Raw genomic sequence first — 18,830 nt, 5'->3', positions numbered from 1 at the left:
TAGGAATCACAGAGCTCTAATGGGCAGGATCCTCAGCGCTAATGAAGACTGTCAACCCAGATTTCGGTTTCCTGAATAAGGATCTGGCTGCATCCAGCATCTTTACCACAGCTCCGGGGGTTCTTTGAGCCAGCGGATAATCTTCTGTATTCTTCTACAGAGAGTTCCCAGGAGGCTGGTATCAGCAGGAGCCCTCACGTGTCTTAAAGTAGTCAGAGGTCATGTGCTTGGTGGGTGACTTACTAGGTCATCTGAGAAAACACGTGATGCTTTTGTGTTTAGCTTCCCTGTGTGTGAAAGCGTGGATACGTAGGGGAGGCGTTTAGGGGACGGGACGTGCTGCTGGGCGGGTGTGTCACTGAGGACTTTCCTAGAAAAAAAAAAAAAGTTTTCTAGAAGGACTGGAGGTTAGGAGTCTGGCAGCCTACTTTCAAACCATTGTATCCAATGGGTCTCCAGATGAGACAAAAGCCCCTGAGGATAGTCTCCCTCGGCAAGGCCCCGTGGACTTTGGGACAGCACAGAATCCCTCTGGGACCATGCAGCCTGCATCTCTCTTCTCTTTCCTAATATTGATGATGATCTTGGCGGTTTGGGCGTCACTTTGTCAGCCATGCACAGGACAGATGTGGTCATTCCTGGAACTCCCCCCCCCCACTTTTTTTTTCTCAAATATTTTCCCCCAAAATTCTTTGGGAGCTGATGCTTCTCAGGTTTCCTGTCCAGGGATGCCAGCTGTCACTTCAGACCAAAGGAGCTGTCCTAATTCAGGGCGACAGGACCGGAGGCAGATCACCCCTATTTCTGTAAATATGATTTGAACGGGATTGTTCTTGACGATGTGTGCCTATGTCTGTCACCTTTACCTGCCTCAATATTTGGCCAAGCTAACAAAACATTAAGTGTTGCTTTGGTTTAAAGATGTTTTGATGGGAAAGTGGGAAGAAACATATTCGACATATTTGCTTTTGCCAGAGGTTAATGTTGGAAGATGGGAAAAAAATTTTTCATTGGTATGGAAAAGCATGCTTGTTTTTGATGTGTAAATAAAGACAGCTGGAGCTATTTGGGGCCGGCCACTTGTGTGGAGCTCACTTGGTGGTCACAGAGAATTTATTTCTTCATGCCAAGGCCCCTTCCCTGTCTCAGAACCTGAACTCGGACTGCGGCCTGACTGGGGCACTCTACGGCAAGATAGTCTGTGGGAAAGGCATTGCTGCTGCTTTGTGAGGGTGCAGGTGGCTGCTGCAGTGGCTTCTGAGGGCTGTGTTTTTCTCACCCCAAGAATTTGCAGGAGGGCATGAAGTTGGGGTGTCTAGTTCACTTATCATGCACGAAACCCCTGGTTGGATTCCTAGCACTGTATTAAACTGGCATGTCATGGCGTTGTATGCTTTAATCCTACACTCAGGAAGTGGAGGCGGGAGAATCTAGAAGTTTATCTTCTATACATATCAAATTCAAGGCCAGCCTGGACTAACTGAGGCCTTGTCAAAAAACAATACAATCAGAAATTGGGAGATCATGTGAGTGACGTATAGAATAAATGCAACAAATTTTTTGTGTTTGGCTTCAGAACACACATGGTCAAACCTCCCATGATAATTCAGGTCTTCTGCTGAACCTGACCGGTAAGCTGCTGTGCACACCCGTCAAGTTCACACCGGAAGGCACACAGCCAGCTCTTGAAGGCCAAAGGTCAGCATACTCTCCCTTTGTCTTGTCACAGTCTGGACTGTACTAGATCTCCAGAGCTGCACACTTCTAGAAATACTCCCAGAAACAATCTAGAGCTTATTGGAGGGTGACAAAACCTATCTTAGTAAGACCTCTGAGGCAAACATATCCATGACAGAGAATGGATTTGTTCCTTTTACTGCTGATTCCTGTATTTCAAACCCTAGTCCAACTTTTCCATCCCCCGAAGTGAAACCTCTGGGCTAGGCTTTTTCTGCCTCTGTCTTCCTTTATTTCCCGTCCCCTCATTCCTCCACTCCTTTCAAACTACCAGCAGGAACCAGCTCCTTTGTGTGTGTGAATTTCCCACTGGCAGAGCCCCAATCATCAGAATCACTGTTTCCCCAAAGACTCATTCGCTGCTCAACGTGTGATGGATTCACAGGGTGCCGCGTTGCTCTGCCTGGGCCTGTCCTAACAGTTCTGCACAAACAGAAACACAGGCACTGCACCTCCGGCCCACGGTGGAGGGTGGGACTTGGGGCCCGTGACAAAACCCTAGGGCACACCCGGAAATGTGCTCCTTCTCTTCAGGTTGCTGTACTTGCTGGCTGTGACTCTTTCCTCTGCCTGCTTACAGAGTTTTACCATGGGAAGTCAAAACAAGAGGGTTCTTTGGGGGCAAAAATCTATCTGCTCCAAGCAGTGATGATTTGAAAGTCCCGTGATATACCTGCCATTAACAACCCCTGGCAATATCATTCCTGCTGGGTCCACAGTGCATTGTTTTCAATAGCTCAGCTCTAGGATGGACCTCAGCACCCACAAGAAGAATTTAATCAAATCAACTCCAGTGTGTATCTCTGTGCTTTTCTAGATTTATCTGTTCTGCCATTTACAGGGAAGCTGTAAATTGTGTCCATCTAAATGTCAGCTAGAAGAAACTCTCAAAGGACTTCATGAAACCTATCACATCTGGAAACACACTTATAAGTCCATCATTTTCATACTAAAGTTGGCCAACAGGTACTACAGAAAAAGCACACGGAAATGGTGCAGAGGAATCAGAACAGACATGTATGTCAAACCACACATGCGGACAAGAAGAGTCAGCCCACAGGTCGTCTTTAGCACTACCTGGAGAACAATAGAATTTCATGAGCATCTCTAGTGGAAGTTATGCTTAAAACTTGGTGTTGGGTGGTGGTGGTACACATCTTTAATCCCAGCACTCAGGAGGCAGAAGCAGGCAGATCTCTGTGAGTTCGGGGCCAGCCTTGTATACGGACTGAGTTCCAGGGCAGCCAGGGCTGTTACAAAGAGAAACCCTGTTTCTGGAAAAACAAACAAAAACAAACAAAAAAAACCACAAACAAAACTTGGTGTCATCAGGCACTATGGTTTGGACATTGCTGTTTCTTTTCACTTTAAAGGGGGCTAGGGAACAGTTCTTGGCCTTTGTAGCGCTTGCTCGCTGGTTGTGAAGGTGAAGTTTGCATATCCTCTTTCCTTACAAGTGTCTTTTGAAGACAAGACCAGACTGGATTGCAGACACATACCCACTGTCTCACAAAGTTAAATAAATGAAAATCAAGGAAAGAAAGGAAGGAAGGAAGGGAGGGAGGGAGGGAGGGAGGGAGGGAGGGAGGGAGGGAGGAAGGAAGGAAGGAAGGAAGGGTCATTATCTTCCTGTGGGAAGTGCTCTTGTCCGGTTTTTTTGTGGCTTTAGTGGGACTGCCATGCTCCCCCCTCAGGATGTCTCTTGTTTCTCTATCTCTCATTTCTCTGTCTCTCTCTCCCTCACTTCCCCACTCTTTCTCTTCCATAGTGATAGATTCAAGGAGAGGCTCTCTCTTTGGAGAGAGGTGCATGTCACATTTGCAAGACTATACTGCTGGAACCTGCTGAAGAATGAGGCACAAATGGCAAAAAACAGAGCCATAAGTTCAAAAGTAGGAACCGGGTGGTGGGGTGACCAACATTCATTTACAGTTCCAGATCTTATGTGACGAGTTCAGCTTGCTTCTGGTGTTTTCATCTGATGGGCGGCAATCATTTCCTCTTTGCAGCCAGTTTGAGTTGGGTCTGTTTCAGTCACAGCCCCTTGGGTCCCGATGAATACCCTGAATAATATATCACCTTCTCATTTAGTCTTTACAGGACTTCTTTTTCAGAAAGGAAGCAGGTTCAGAAACATCCAGGCATGCCATTAAGGTCCTTCAATGCAGATATTTGCAGAATCCAGCCTCACACTCATATATGTTTTATTCTAAAACTCTGGGCTCGGTAACTAAGGGTCAGCTAAACAAGACTGTGCCATAGCAGCTGGCAACCTGCATGACTTGAAGATTCATTGAAAAAAATTTAAAATGAATTCTTTGAAGGTTTTATAAAATATGTTTTGGTCATATTCACCTCCTTATCCATCTCCTTGCAGATCCATCCTGTTCCTTACCCACCCTCCTCTGTGTTCATTTTTAAATCAATCAAGACCAATTTGTGCTGCCCAAATCTTCTTGGCTGTCTGCCCTTTCACTGGTGAGTGGGTCTTCTTGACCAGGGGCTACATTCTTGGAGAAAACAGACTCCCTTTTCAATTTTCAACAGCAGTTGACAGACAGAGGCACTGATGATTCCCAAATGTTTTCTTACTAAGCATGTAGGATCTGAGTGTGTTTGCCCTTACTTTGCCGCCAGTGCCTTCTCTCCTTGTTCTGGTCTCTACCTTCTGAGCAGCAGACATTTCAAACAGAGTCCTCAGTGGCTTCTGCATCTTTAGGTTACAGACAACCTAAGGAGGGGGAAATCCCATCTTTACCTGTTGAGTATCAACCGTTATCCGTGGGTTTGTCTGACCGCCGAAGAGTGTGCTTGGGGACAAGAGGGTGGTCCTTAAACCAAAGTCAGGAGTTTAATTTTTGAGAAAAAGTGAAAACAGAGAGGCACCAGGTTGGCACCATCTTCTTTCAGGGTGTGCTGTGTTTGTGTTTCACCAAGCACAGAATTCTGTCTTGAAAACAGAACAAAATGAGGTAAACACTAGCCTGGGAACTATGGTCAGACTCCAGCTGGTTGTCAACAGTGCACCCATGACACCCGGTGCTTCACAGAAGACTGTGATGTGGTAGATAGCACCTCCACAGCCTGCCACAGCTGAGCTCCGCCCACGAAGGTGCAGGAAATGGGCCAACACCCTCCTCTGTCACTCTCAAAGGCCTCTTGTTTAAGTCCTTGGGGGGATATTTTGATGGAGTAAGGTTTCACTCACAGTCGAAAGTGTTTGTGAATTGAGAGCCTTCAAAAACAGAAAACCGAAAGTCTCAAGCTTAGCCTGGGAGGAAGCTGCTTTGTGGACCTCTAGGGTTAGGGAAAGAGTGGTGAGATTGGGGCCAGGTGTGCAAACAACCCAGCACCAAAGAGTGGTTAAGTGTAAGCTGAAGCAACACACCTCTCTGGGCACTGAGATTTTCTCACAGCCGACTTTCCTCTTCAGAGGGCCCGAGAAGAGCAGCCAGGAAGTGACTTTTAGGTGATATATATATATATTTTTTTTAGCTTTTCAATGAACTCTGTCTGCAAAGTCTATCTCTTCCAAAGATAGAAATTCAGTAAGGAATGAAATCTTGCCCGCAGGCTCATGGAGCCAACCCAACACTGTAGTTCACTGCATCTGAGATCTAGAGTGCATATGTAGAATGGGAATTGGCTTCTGCTGGCCCCACAGCAAGAAAACATCTCCTTTTTGCCTTCTTCACTGGGTTTCCAAGTCCCTCAGATTGGTCATCTTGTGTGGGAATTGCAGCCCCGAGTTACATATCCCTGCCCCCATTTGAGGTGCTTATCTGCAAAGAAAACATAACTTCCCTCTGCTCCTGGAGTTGGGTAAGGAAGTTTGAGTGCGCGTGATCATTCCTTGATCCCTGCTGGGGTCAGGTGATAGTCCTTACTGGGTTCAGGTGACAGTCCCTTCACAGCCCCCTCCGCTTTTGGTGTCATGGTATAAAAGCTAGCCCCAGCAGAACAATAAAGAAGCTGTTCCACCTCAACCTCGTGCTCTGTGGATTCATTCAACCTGGACACCCTCCGCCGAGACTCGTGGTTCCAGCCCGCGCGGGCACGGTAATTTTGGAGTTGAGCTCCCCGGAGCGGGATGTTTCTGGTGTCTTCTTTTCGTCCTGGCTGTGTTTCTCATTGTGGTCCAAAGCTTGCTTCAACATTGTAAAAGAGTGCTTAAGAGGGGCTTGGAGAAATGGCTCGGAAGGGAGTGGCACCTGCTGTTCTTTTAGAGGATCCGAGTTTGGTTCCCAGTGCTCTTCTGACCAACCAGGTAAATAACTGCAATGGTCTTCCCTCTATTGATAGATAAATCAATGAGATGAGCGACTTCAGCTGTTGGGCTATGTAGGCCGGACTCCAGGGCAGGTCAGCTCTCAATTAGGGGGAGGGGTATGCAATGGCAGGTGGAGATTGGAAGCATATCATAAAAACATAAGTCTGGGTGGGGATGAACAACATCGAGGTACCTACACGAAGGTCCAGCAGATACTAGCGAGGGTTCCAGCCATGTTTGTCTGAGTCTTGAAGACTGGGTTGTTCAAAGGAGAAAGTTGCAAAGCCCACGTTTGCTCTTTCATATTAAAAAAAAAAAATCTGTCTGTAGACATCCGCCATATGTATGTTGTATGATCAAAGATCAGAGTTCTAGAAAAGCCCTGTCTCTTTCAGCGATGAAGCAGAGAGAATGGAAATGAGATATTTAAACACAGCATGCATGTAGGTAGTATATAGTCTCTCCACCCGAGAGGCACATCCAATGCCATTGACTCTCTGTTGTTCAATACCTACTGACTCTCAGTTGTCCAATGCCTACTGGAACTCAGCCATTTAACTAATAATCATGTGTGGGGCAAAGCCAGTATTTGTCAGCCATGGTGACGGGTGGTGTGGAACAAAGAAATAGCAAACGTTGTTTGTCCTGGAGATGGTCTTGGCTTCATCAACTCCCAAGGGAGGAAATGACCGCCTCTCTCCAGATAGGAGATAGGCCAAGAAATTTCCCCAGAAAAGGTGTGGTAGTGATGTCATCTTTGTAGTGTAGGCTACCATCTTGGATCAGCGCAGCGTCTGGTCTCGTGCCTCTTGATGAGCTCACAGTTCTCTAGTGTCCTGGGAAAGGCAGAAGTAGTGAGTTGAGAGTTCATGATCCGATGGCATCCAAATCCTGCATGATTTGAAATGGCTATGCTACAGGGGCTAAGCATGTACTTTAGTGTATAGAATGTTTGGGTAACATGTGCAAACTTCTGGGTTTGCTCCCCAGCACTGTACAAATGTAGCACGGCTACCTCTGGAATCTGAACATTCAGGCAAGAGGATCAGAAGTTCAAGGTCATTCTCAGCTGCATAGTGAATTTGAGGGTACCCTGATTTACAGATGTGACCCTGCCTCCAAAAAAGGAGAGAAAAGAGGAGAAATAAATGTCTTACCTTTTGTTTTAAGGAAAGGCACTCAACACAGCCTGAAACCCTGAACTCATAAACACACAGCAGCTGAGAACCCAGGGTCGGCTGGGTTTAAAGGGCCTGGGCGAATGAGCAAGCCAGGCTTTCGTGACGTCCGGGACTGGAGCTTCAGGCTATAGAAATCCACTTCACAAACAAGCACCCTAAAATAATATGGCAACTTGCAGTTTTGAGGGAATTGTTCTATGTTTTTTCCTTCACTGTAGGATACACTTAAAAAAAAAAAAGAAAAAGAAAACCATTTCGAGCTTCAGTTTTGAAACGCCTTCTTTTGAGAGCCCATTAGTCACGAAGGGGTTTCCATAGCAAACATGTGTGGGATGGCCTCGCTTGGCTGGCAGTGGTTCAAGGGAACTTCTATCATTACATCGGGACGAGGCCTGGCAAGGTGGCTAGAAAGTCCGTGGCGCCGTTCCCGCAGCAGAGGTCTGGGTTTAAGGACAAGATAAAGGCAGGGCGAAGACCTAGGGAAGAAAGGCAAACAAGTAACAAAGGGGAGATAAAAATGGAATTAGCAGCTCAGCCCGAATAATAGCGATGCAAATGGTGCCGCTAAAATAGGAAGGCACATTACTTTTTGAAAAGACAAAAGCGCAGGAAAATTGTAGTAGTGAAACATTTCGCCGGGTGAAATTGTACGCTGCGTGCACCTCTCCCAAGCGCAGCCACCTACTCGAATTTTTCCTAGCAACATGCTGCGAGGCTGTGAACTTGGTGAGTCATTTTAAGAAGATTTACTACAAAGTTCCAATCTGTTGTTTTGCTGGATTTTTTAAAATACAATTTTATTACATCTTTCAATTCCCCCCAAGCAGCTTCCTGCTGATGGTTCTGTTTTATAGCCACAAATTCTAACTGGGCCTAGGAAGCAATACATTAAAAAAAAAATCAATAAGTTTATGCAAAAATGTCTGGAATTTATTGTTAGTAAAAAATTTATGGTGGGAAAATGTATCTGGTGTGCCGATCTGCATCTATGAAAAAAGTAATCTGAATAGAAATGTTTTAAATAAAAAAAACTGTAAGGAAAGTTTATTAATAACAGAATGAGGAAATGGGGTAGAAGAAACAGAATTAGAAGCTAGAGTCTGCCTATTTTTTATTTTCATTTTGGATTCAAAGGCGTGTAAATGTTTAATGTGACTATAAAAAATAACAATAAGAAAGAGCCAACTTTAAAAACTTAAAAGCTAAAACTTAAAATCTTAAATTGATGTCATAATCACATTACAACTACATTCAATATGATATAATCTATAGAGGTAACCTAAGGGGAAACATTGCTGTTGGCAGGAATGGGAATTAGTATAACTGGTGTCCACAACAGCTGGAAGGGTCCTTAAAAGGCTAGGAGTGGAAGTAGCGTTCAGTACAGCACTCTCATGGGTGTGTTGTGCCCCAAAGAAAGAGAATCAGTATATCAAACAGACATAGCCCTCTCGTTTTGATTCCCCTTCCATCCACACTACCAAGTCTTAGAGTCAACCTTGATGTCCCTCGGTGAGTGAGTGATGAGAGAAGAGAAAATACCATCCTTTGTGGCCATAGATGAGCCTAAAGGACATTACGTTAAGCAAAAGAAGCTGGGCACGGAAAGACAAAACTCCTACGGTCACACTCAATGAGGGAACTGAACTGAATCAATTCACAGAACAAAAGGAGCAAAGTTGGGGTTGTCAGGACGGGAAGAGTAAAAGGAACAGGTTAATGGCATGAAAAAGGAACTAACTTCAAGTGTTCTGGAGCTCGGACCAGATACAATAGATCACAATAAAATTTACTGTATATTCTGAAAAATTTAGAAGAGAAAATTCGTCTTTTTTTTTTTTTAAAGATTAGTTTTAGATCAGCATACAGAGTGTTGGGCTTCATCACGGTACCCTGTTACATGTATGTTCTTGCACTTTGTCCTTAGACATTCTCTTCCCCTTTCCAGTTGGTTTTCTTTTAGAAGAGAGAGAGTGTGTGTTGAATTTGCTTATCACAAGAAAATCTCAATGTCTGGAGGTGACATATGTGGTACTCACTCAGAGTGATCCCACTGTGTGCCATCAACAGGCTTAGGTATTTGTCCTAACAAAGAATTAAGCAGATCTTCCTGACCTCATTATTGATAATATTTTACTATTTTAGCCTCCCACCTTTCTTCCCTTCCTTCTTGTATCTATATTATCTCTGTTGCACACTGTCTCTGACTGCTGGCACGCTATGGGATAAGGCAGATGAACTAGGCTTTTTGTCAGAGAAGATTTAAGACCAAAGAGCTTGAGTAAACGCCCAGAGTTTTGGATTTACACCGCAGTAATAATTATGAAGTATAATTGTGACAGATCTGAATTCAGAAAAATATAGACTCCCTAGGTCTTCCCACAGAGGAGACTTTGAAATAACAACAGGCCGCTGAGATGAGAACTCATGGTGTTTGCTCATTTACTAAGGTCTAGACCCGGCGCTGACAAGAGTCTCTCCATCATGTTCCCTGCTCAGAGGAACCAGAGTAGCTTGGGAGGAGACCAATCACAGACATGGGGGCAGGAGTTATATAACAGAAGCCCGGAGTAATCCTTCATAGCAAGTACAGAGAAGTGATGAATGGCTTGTGGCTTCCATCTAAAATACTTGAGCTGACTGAGAGAGTCTGACATTAGGTAGTCTGGACATTCAATAGGCAATAGTATAATATTATATATTATAATGATATGATGTCATTCAATACGCAATAATAGAACAATTATGAGGAACCGAAATAAGACAAGCCTGTTTAAACCCATAGATCATAAAACCTGCATGTACACAGCTAACACAGTCCTTCAGAACCCAAGACTGTTAGGGAATTTTAGAGGATGTCAGGGAAGAAATTTACAAGTTTGAAAACAAGTAAATGGAGGAGGAAAGATTTAATATGTGTATTTTCTTTTCTACACACTTCACCTTGAGCAACCAGATAGTTAACATCTTTCTGAAAATTAAAGAGAATTTCAATGTTTAGGGGAATGTGAACAAGATATTATCCCCTAGATAGTTATCAGTGTTTGGTCTACTACCAATTACCCTTAGTGATGACAATGAACTGTGGTTTAAGTAAAGAAAAGTCTTCCCTTTTGCTTGTGTTTGCATGTGTATGTGCGCCACTGCTTGTGTGTCTGTACAATGATATTTAATTCCTTGTTTAACTTGGATATAACCTAGTTATGTGGAGGGCGGGGGAACCAGATAGCAATGAAAATAAAACAACTGGGGACTTAAAATTATTAAGGTTCGTAAATGGTATTTATGTTATTATTCTGTTGCTGTGCGTGTGCATTTTTGAAAAATTTCGTTTAGAAATGTTTTAAAGCATTCAGTCAATGGTATTTTTCCCTCCTCTGCCTTATAATCTAACAGTCCTGTTTTCCCCTGTCTGTTCGTGCTCACGTGAGAAGCTCTTCGCGTGTGTTCAGAAACAAACCTGGTGGGGACAGTGACTCTCCAGAACCATTCAGAACTTTTGTCCTGGATGAACACTGGACAGAGGGAGAAATGAATCCTTCCCACTGTTCAAGCTCTGAGCAGCATCTTGGCAGGCAGGAACCCTCAGACATCTGATGTCTGGAGCGCTAGGAGAGCCTTGCGCCGGTTGGTCCCCTTGTCTAGCAGGAAGAATCACCAGAAGCAGCGGCTTGCGATATTTCTCGTTATTCTAAAGGTTTTATTCTGTATAATCTTTCATTTGTGATGCATTTCTATATGGCTTCATTACTATTTTCCTACTTCAGTTTATTTATTTTTCTATGAAACAACTATTGGTGTCTTTGGCCTTAGTCTTTCTTTTCTTCTTTCTGATTTCTGTTCCATTTCTTTATCATTTCACCTAATTTCCATGTGTTTGTTTGTTTGAGCAGTGTGTGTGTGTGTGTGTGTGTGTGTGTGTGTGTGTGTGTGTCTAGGCAAGAGGCTGATATCAAATTTCTTATTCTATCATCTCATTGAACCCAGAGCTCACCAACTCTGCAAGACTAGCTGTTTGGCCAGCTCCAGGGATTCTTTTGTTTCTTCTTCCCCCAGAACTGGGGTACAGATTCCAGTTTTGTGGGTGCTGGGAGTCAGAACTTGGGTCCTCATGCTTACGCAGCAAGCACTTTTACTGACTGAGCCGTCTCCTCAGCCCCTCATGTAACTCTTGTGTAATTTCCCCAAGCGTGTGATTCTATATCCTTTAAAGGTTTGTTCTCCTACAGAATAAATTCCTTCTCCTCATTGTACTAGATGTACTTTTTAAAAGCACCTTGTTCTTGTTTCGTGGATACTTACTGCTGCTTAGCGTTGTTCTTTAAGCGCAGTTTTCTTCTCTTTTCTTCTCGCGGTGCTGGAGATGGAACCCTGTGCCGTTTACCGTTAGGCAATCCCTCTGCCACCGAACTAGACCCATAGCTGTAACAGCAGGGTTTCTTCTGTTATGTTGTCAGTTTCTTCTGCATTTGTTTCATTCATTATTTTTGTCTTTGTTTTCTGTGTTGGAAACTGCCTTCGAATATCTAGTGACACAGGATTCTCTACATAGCTGATTGAATATTGTATGCAGATGCTGCGAAAAAAAATTTTGAGACGTGGTCTCACTCTTTAGCCCAGGCCTAGTCTCAGACTTGCTGAAGACCATTTGCCTCAGTATCCTGAATATGAAGCCAGGTCTTACTGAGTGCTTGATTCCGAGGGAGAAAGTATTTATTGGAGTCTTCTAAGTGTGGTATTACAAATACATACCCATTGTTATGGCATAGACTAATTGAGTCAGAATGATTTAATGATAAAGAATTCGCTGTACTTACTGGCTGTACTTAGCTTTATCTTGGAAAAGATTGCTGTCTCAGAGAGGATTTCTCAAATCTATTGTATTGAATGAGATAGACTAAGAATCCTACAGTCGCTGGGTGTGGTGGGGCATGACTTTAAGAGGCAAGTTGATGTCTATGAGTTTGAGGCCAACCTGATCAAAAAAGTCAGTTTCAGGCCAGTCAGGCAATCTTGGGGGTTGTGGGGGGGGGTATCATCAGGCTAAGTTTGGAGGGCTCCCCAAACCTCTGGATATAGATTGCGTTTGATTTCTCCTCTGTGCTTCATGTTCCAGGAACACAGAACTTTCCAGATTTGATGTCGCAGAATCTCTACCTCCCTGTCCTCTTCAGGTAGACTAGAGGCAATTGCCCACCTCTGGAGTGAGGGCTTTCAGGGTCTGGTCCCATCTTATTCAGACTCCCCACTGAGTCCACCTAGAGGGAGGGCTATCAGGGTCTGGTCTCACCTCATTTACACTTCCTGCTGAGTCCATCCATCTCCTTGACGCTGAGAGAGGAACCAAGGATGGATTCCATCATGTATGTTTGAGCTGTAGGAAGTGTCTTCTTTTTCCTTTCATGTTACAAATCTCATCTGCTGCCAGCCACTTTACTCCTTAATTCTCCTTGCTCTGACTCTTACTGATTCTATAGGTTTCTCTCCGTTTCTCTCTCTGTCTCTCTCTTCTGCACACTCGCTTTCTGTGCCTGTGTGTACATTTAATTTCCCCTTCATTTTCTTAGCATTGTCTTGAAAGGAAACAAAGCAAACAGAAAATTTAATCTATTCTGTTTAACTGGAAGTTTTGCTCTTAACCTCATAAGGGTTTTAAACATGATTAGTTTTGACTGCAGAGTTTGTCAGCCTTTATAAGTTTCTCGAAAACAAAATGCAGAGGACTTTCTTTTTTCTTACGCTTCACCAACTACAAATTTGGGATCATTTGAAACTTGAATTCCAAATTATAATAAAATAATAACTTTATATTATGCATCAGCGGTTTAAAATGATTTAAACTGAACTGTGCTTTTACTTTTTTCTTACATGGAGCATTTTCTTCTGGCATCTTGGTATTATTGAGTATGTATTTCAAAGCTGCGGTTGCAGATTATAAGAGCCTGCAGTGATTATGGGGAAAAAAGAGGAGGCTTGAGTTCTAGATGATCTCAGGGGTACCACTGGGTGCTGTGGCAGATCATATGCGTTTGGTCTGAGCTACACTCAACTGTGTGAGTCCCTGAGCTGATCACAGTCCCCTCACTCAGCCTAGTGCAAGCAGTGGCCATTTGGTGGATCCACACAGTCTTTCTAAATGCACAGTGCCAATTGGTGCAAGGGGGGATTCTTCCTTGACCCTCTCTGCCCGATGCTCCCATCACCACCCACTCCAGGCTCCTTGCCTATGTGTCTCGCTGCACTGGTTCTGCTAGTTCGCAATTCTGCCTTCTTAGTTTGCTTTGTGATTTTTTTTTTCCCAACACCTCCACTGTTGACACCGTTCCTTCTTATTTCCAGTGCTGTTGTGAATTTACATATTTATTGGAGCATATCAAAGTCATTGGGACAGGTAAGAATGCTTGTCCAAACTGCATTTTACTCCTTTCAGGGCAGACAGACAGATGGATGAATAGATGGACAGACACAATATCACTACTCACCAATTTATCTAAATTTGTTTCTCGTTACAAAGAATATTATATTTTCATTTTCTTTTCCCTGGTCTCATCCTCCCTCTACCTTCCTACCTCCTCCTCTCTCTTCCTTTCTTTTGAGACCAGGTCTTGCTATGCAGCCCAGGATGACCACAAACTTGCAATCTTCCTACCTCAGCCTCCCGAGTGCCAAAGTTACAGGTGTGCCCACTCACACCCAGCCTGCATTTTCTAAAACCATTTTTTCTCTCTTTGTTTGGTCAATCAGTCCTCAAGGGTTTATTTTTATTTTTTTATTTTTAAGGAAGACTCAAAAACAGCAAAGAACAAAAACAGCTCAATACTGATTTTAATGTTCGCTTCCTCTATCTACTCTGTCCAGTGGCCAAAAAACTGCATCACCAGGACAGGTTCTGTGCTTGTGCTAGTGGCTTCTGAAAAGACGTGGTGATGTGGCAGAGAGGCAGAACCCACGGTGGAAATGGTGCTGTCCCAAACGGCTTCTTGAAATGTACTCATCTCCAAAGGGCTTTCTAAGCTTCTTCAGGGAAGTAGATATTTTCCCACATTTTTAATTGACAGCCACTCTATTTTTTTTTCTGAAATAGCATTACTAAATTTCTTGACATTTTAGTTGGTACAAAGATTAATTAATGTTGCATTAGGAAGTTCTCTGATGAAATCTTGTAATGTCGCCCAAGTTGGCTTCAATCTCATGATTCTTCTGCCTTCCCTTCCTGAGTGTTGGGATTACAAGCTTGTATCACTATGCCTGGCAAAAATATTATGCTTTCTATCAAATACTTTATTTTAAGCAGGGTTTCTGCACTCCCTTTATTTTTTTAGTTGTTTTTATTGAGTTACATATTTTTCTCTCCTCCTTTCCTTTCCTTCCCCCACCCTCTCAGCTCTCTCCCATGGTTCCCATGCTCCCAGTTTACTCAGGAGATCTTGTCTTTTTCTACTTCCCATGTAGATTCAATCCATATATGTCTAGGTTCTCTGAGATTGCGGACTGTAGGCTGGTTTTTCTTTGCTTTATATCTAAAAGCCACTTGTGAGTGAGTACACATGATATTTGTCTTTCTGGTTCTGGGATACCTCACTCAATGTGATGTTATCTGGATCCGTCCATTTTCCCACAAATTTCAAGATGTCTCTACTTTTTTCTGCTGTGTAGTACTCCATTGTGTAAATGTACCACATTTTCCTTATCCATTCTCAGTTGAGAGGCATCTAGGTTGTTTCCAGGTTCTGGCTATGACAAATAATACTGCTATGAACATAGTTGAGCACATGTCATTGTGGTATGATTGAGCATCCTTTGGGTATATACCTAACAGTGGTATTACCGGGTCTTGAGGTAGGTTGTTTCCTAATTTTCTGAGAAATCGCTACACTCACTTTATGTTATTTGTGAGTCAGGGATATTTTACTATGTAGTTCAGGCTAATTTTAAACTCTTGATCCTCCTGCCTCAGCCTCCCGACTTCTGATATTAAGGAATGCATACCGTCAGACCTGGTTATTTCTGAATTCCTTAAGGTAGATTGTTTTTTACCTATTTGAATTATTGATTTCTACCATGGATTTCTACCTTTGAAATTAAAATTGAAATTTAAGAACACAATTTGGCCTATAATCTTTTTCTGTCTTTTTGGGAATTAAGTTTAAGGTTAGAGTTAGCATTGTTGTATAGTATAAAGTAAAATTCATGCCTTGGTGTGTGGTTTTCTGAGTTAATGTAGTGTTCATAGACTAAAGAAATGGTGACTTACCTTGTTCAACTTCATCTTGAGTTTCCAGTTCTAATTTCACTGCTTAGGCAGGAGAAGTGGGCAAGACATAAATAATATTTTGCTAAAGAGAAAGATCTTTATGTGTTAATATTTCTGACAGCTTGCCGTCTGTCTGCTGGGAGGTTGTTTCTTCCAACTTCTCAAGTTCTGTCTGATTCTGGGCTATCAGTGAGATTGTTGTTCTCTTGCTTAACATCCATGATTCATGTGCATACATGTGTGATCCGTGCAAATCTTTATATTTGACTCTGTATGCGTTATCATCACGTCAGATCTCTCTGTCCCTGGGACATGTGTTGACTCTTGTTTAGACTCGAGAGCAAGCAAAAAAAAAAAAAAACAAAAAAAAAACCAAAAAACAGAGCAATAAAATGGCCTAAGGTCTTTTGTCCCTGCAAGAACTATACTAGGCTGACTGTTCGTGTCCAACTTCTCATTGTATACTTGAGAAAATTAGGTGCAGGAAAGGAAATGATATGTTACATTCGCCCAGCTGATTAGCCCCAACGCAGAGCAGTGTATAGGGTGTGTATCCTGGGTAGGAGTGGAAAGACCTACAGATAGCTCCTCCTTGCTTCAAGTCAGATGATTCAGGCTGAGACGATGCCAAACCTCAGAGATCGAAGTGTGGTCTTGGCTCCAGAAGGCAAATAATATGTATCAGATTTCTGCCTTATTTTGGAAGGAATTTATACGTACGTTTCATTTTTCCAGTCATCATTTTTCTCCCTTCACTGTAGGTGAGCATATGCTTGCTGTATGAGTGTCTCAAGTAAAATATGCTCCCAAGGCAAGCCCTGGGTGACCGCAGCGTTGAAAAAGTTTGAATGGCACTTTGGAAAAATGATTCTTGCCAAAGTCTAAGTATACTAATACAATATTTACTTTTCAGTCCTTGAAAGAGTTCTGGACTGTCCACCCTGCACTTTTTATTTAAACACTGAACTGTTTTCTGTCTAAAATCAAACAATCGCATAAGTACAAAGTGTCTTGAATGACCCGCCGTGCTTTTGCTAAAAACTTTCATCGGGGTTGAATTAACAAAGACCGGATTTAGTTTTTATTTATTTATATATATATTTTTTTGCTGTATAGTACAACAATGGAAGATAAATTGCTGTGTATAGTCATATGTCTCATTTATGAAATGATTGTCAAGAATGGACTGACTATGTCTGTGATGACAGTTGGCCCTGTACGTTGTATTGCTTAGTGATGTCATCATTATCATGGTTTATGCAGCCCAAGATGCTCAACGTGACAAAATTGCATAACAACAGAGTTTTCATAACATAGGTCTGTGTATGTACTAAGCTCTATATTAGCACAGTTGATACATTTATCATAAATTTATTCTCCTTTTATGCATATGTGAGTCTCTCTCTCTCTCTTTCTCTCTCTCTCTCTCTCACACACACACACACACACACACACACACACGGCTGGAGGTTTTACACAAGGGTAGTGTTTGCCTGACATGCACGAGGTCATGGATTTAATACCGATCGAACCCAAAACTCACCAACATTTCAGCAACTTTTGCGTTTTTGAGAATGCAGCCCAGGCAGTGCTCGGTGCAACTTGCGCTAGAGGAAGGAGTATTGAACCGGGAAACACGAGCCCCTCTTCCAGCTTTGCTGTGAGCATTAGTGTGATGTCATGCAAACCATCTGTCTCGGTCTCCTCTTCTGAAAAGGAGAGACTAAGACTTCATTACCAAACCCCCTCCCAAGCCCGAAGTTTTGCAGTTCTTTCAAATAAAATCAGTGTCGCTACTTCACCAACCTTCAGAGCGTGATGTTTATCTTAGTAGGCATCCGTTCCCATCAGCGTGAGTTACAACACCGTTTTCTTTTCTGAGATAAACACACATGAGGGCAGCTTATCTTCAGGACTTCCTAGCTATTGAGAAATAGGATTTTCTTCATTAACATAGCAAGGTTTCTCACTTTTGAGAATTACTGGCAACATTTTTGGTCACTATAGCCAAAATTTAAATTATGTTTCTTTACTAAAAGCTGGGTACCATGTAGAAATATTCCAAGAGGAATATTTTAGTTTCAACCCATCCATATAGTTCTGTAACTTTTTCATTGCCAGGAGGCACAAAGGTCATTGCCTTTTGCCATAATTTAGTCCTCGACTTCAGCATACAGACTTTTGGCTAGTGTATATTCAACGTCTGCAGAAATCTAGTGGAATTGGCTGGCCAGGATGCTTGTACAGCAGAGGCCAGATACCATCTCCGGATCATCCAAGTCATTTCCATAAAGAAAATCTGTGACTCACATGGAGTCTCCCTGAGTTCTCTAGCTTGTGTCACAGATCGAAAAACATATTTTTAGATATTGGATTTTCCCTAAATGGAGGTGGCGTTGACCTGGCGTGATCATCTCTTCAGACAGCAGGCCCCCGGAGCATCTAGGTATTACTTTGCAGTTGCCCTAGCAGAGGCTCCTATCAAACCGGGGCTAAGTGACTATCTGATGCTTCTCCTGCCTTTTCCGTACAAATTTCTGTGACTCTGTCTTGATGATCCCCAACCTCCATGTTGGTGATTGCTTGCCAGGCATTTTGGCTCCGCTCAGTGCCACAAGGACACAGCTTCCCTCTCCAGAAGTCCCAATCAGGCCAGAATGAAGGAAAGTCCAGAATACAGATAAAGCGAGTGGATGTTGGGTCTGCCAGCTGAAGTCACTGTGTAGGAAGGGACTGTGTGGCCAGAGATTCGGTCCCTCCTGGTTCTGATGTTTCAGGTCCCGGGGAGGTGGCAGCAACATTGTAGCTGATATTTTGATGCTGCCTAAAGACTGATGATACCTTTTAACAGGTGAAGTTGGTGCTGTGGGGAAAGCCACAGAAGGTTTGCTTAAAGAATTTCATAATGTTTAAGGTGGGGAGGAAAGACACACTAATCTCAACCCTCCTTCCTTGTTAACTTTCTCCTCCTTTCCATCCCCTCCCTCTGCTTTCTTCTTTTCTTCCAGTAAGTCAGGGTGCTGTAGAGAAAGAGCATAGGGTTTAGATCAGATAGTTATTACCTAGACTCTTATCTTCACCGTTTTCTTCCAAATTATTCCAATGCCTCTGAGGCTCCACTGCTTATTATGTTAAGAGGCAGATCAAAAGATTTACACCCCATCCAGGCAGTGATGGTGCGTGCCTGGAATCCCAGCACTCTGGAGGCAGAGGCAAGTGGACGTCTCTGAGTTCGAGGCCAGTCTGGTCTACAAGCCACATTCCGAGACAGCCAGAGCGGTTACACAGAGAAACCCTGCCTTGAAAAAAAAAATTGCATCCCATACTGCAGTAAAGCTTAATAAATAGGGTAATAACAATCACCATTTATCCAGCACTAAATATATGC

At 43.0% G+C, this 18,830-nt stretch overlaps 1 long non-coding RNA gene across 1 annotated transcript in view; it reads left to right on the top strand.

Annotated features, from left to right (window-relative positions):
* The first annotated feature begins 7,572 nt into the window (after positions 1-7,572).
* The window catches only part of LOC146889770 (uncharacterized), a 40,481-nt gene continuing 29,223 nt past the window's right edge, over positions 7,573-18,830 (top strand). The window contains exon 1 of the long non-coding RNA XR_014999726.2: positions 7,573-7,914. This is a non-coding gene — a long non-coding RNA (uncharacterized LOC146889770). The remainder of the gene's footprint in view (positions 7,915-18,830) is intronic.

The sequence above is a fragment of the Myodes glareolus genome, chromosome 26 (genome assembly GCF_982192425.1).
Source record: "Myodes glareolus chromosome 26, mMyoGla1.1, whole genome shotgun sequence".
NCBI classification, from domain to species: Eukaryota; Metazoa; Chordata; class Mammalia; order Rodentia; family Cricetidae; genus Myodes; species Myodes glareolus.
The sequence above is the reverse complement of the archived record's forward strand: the minus strand, read 5'-3'. Positions and strand labels throughout refer to the sequence as shown.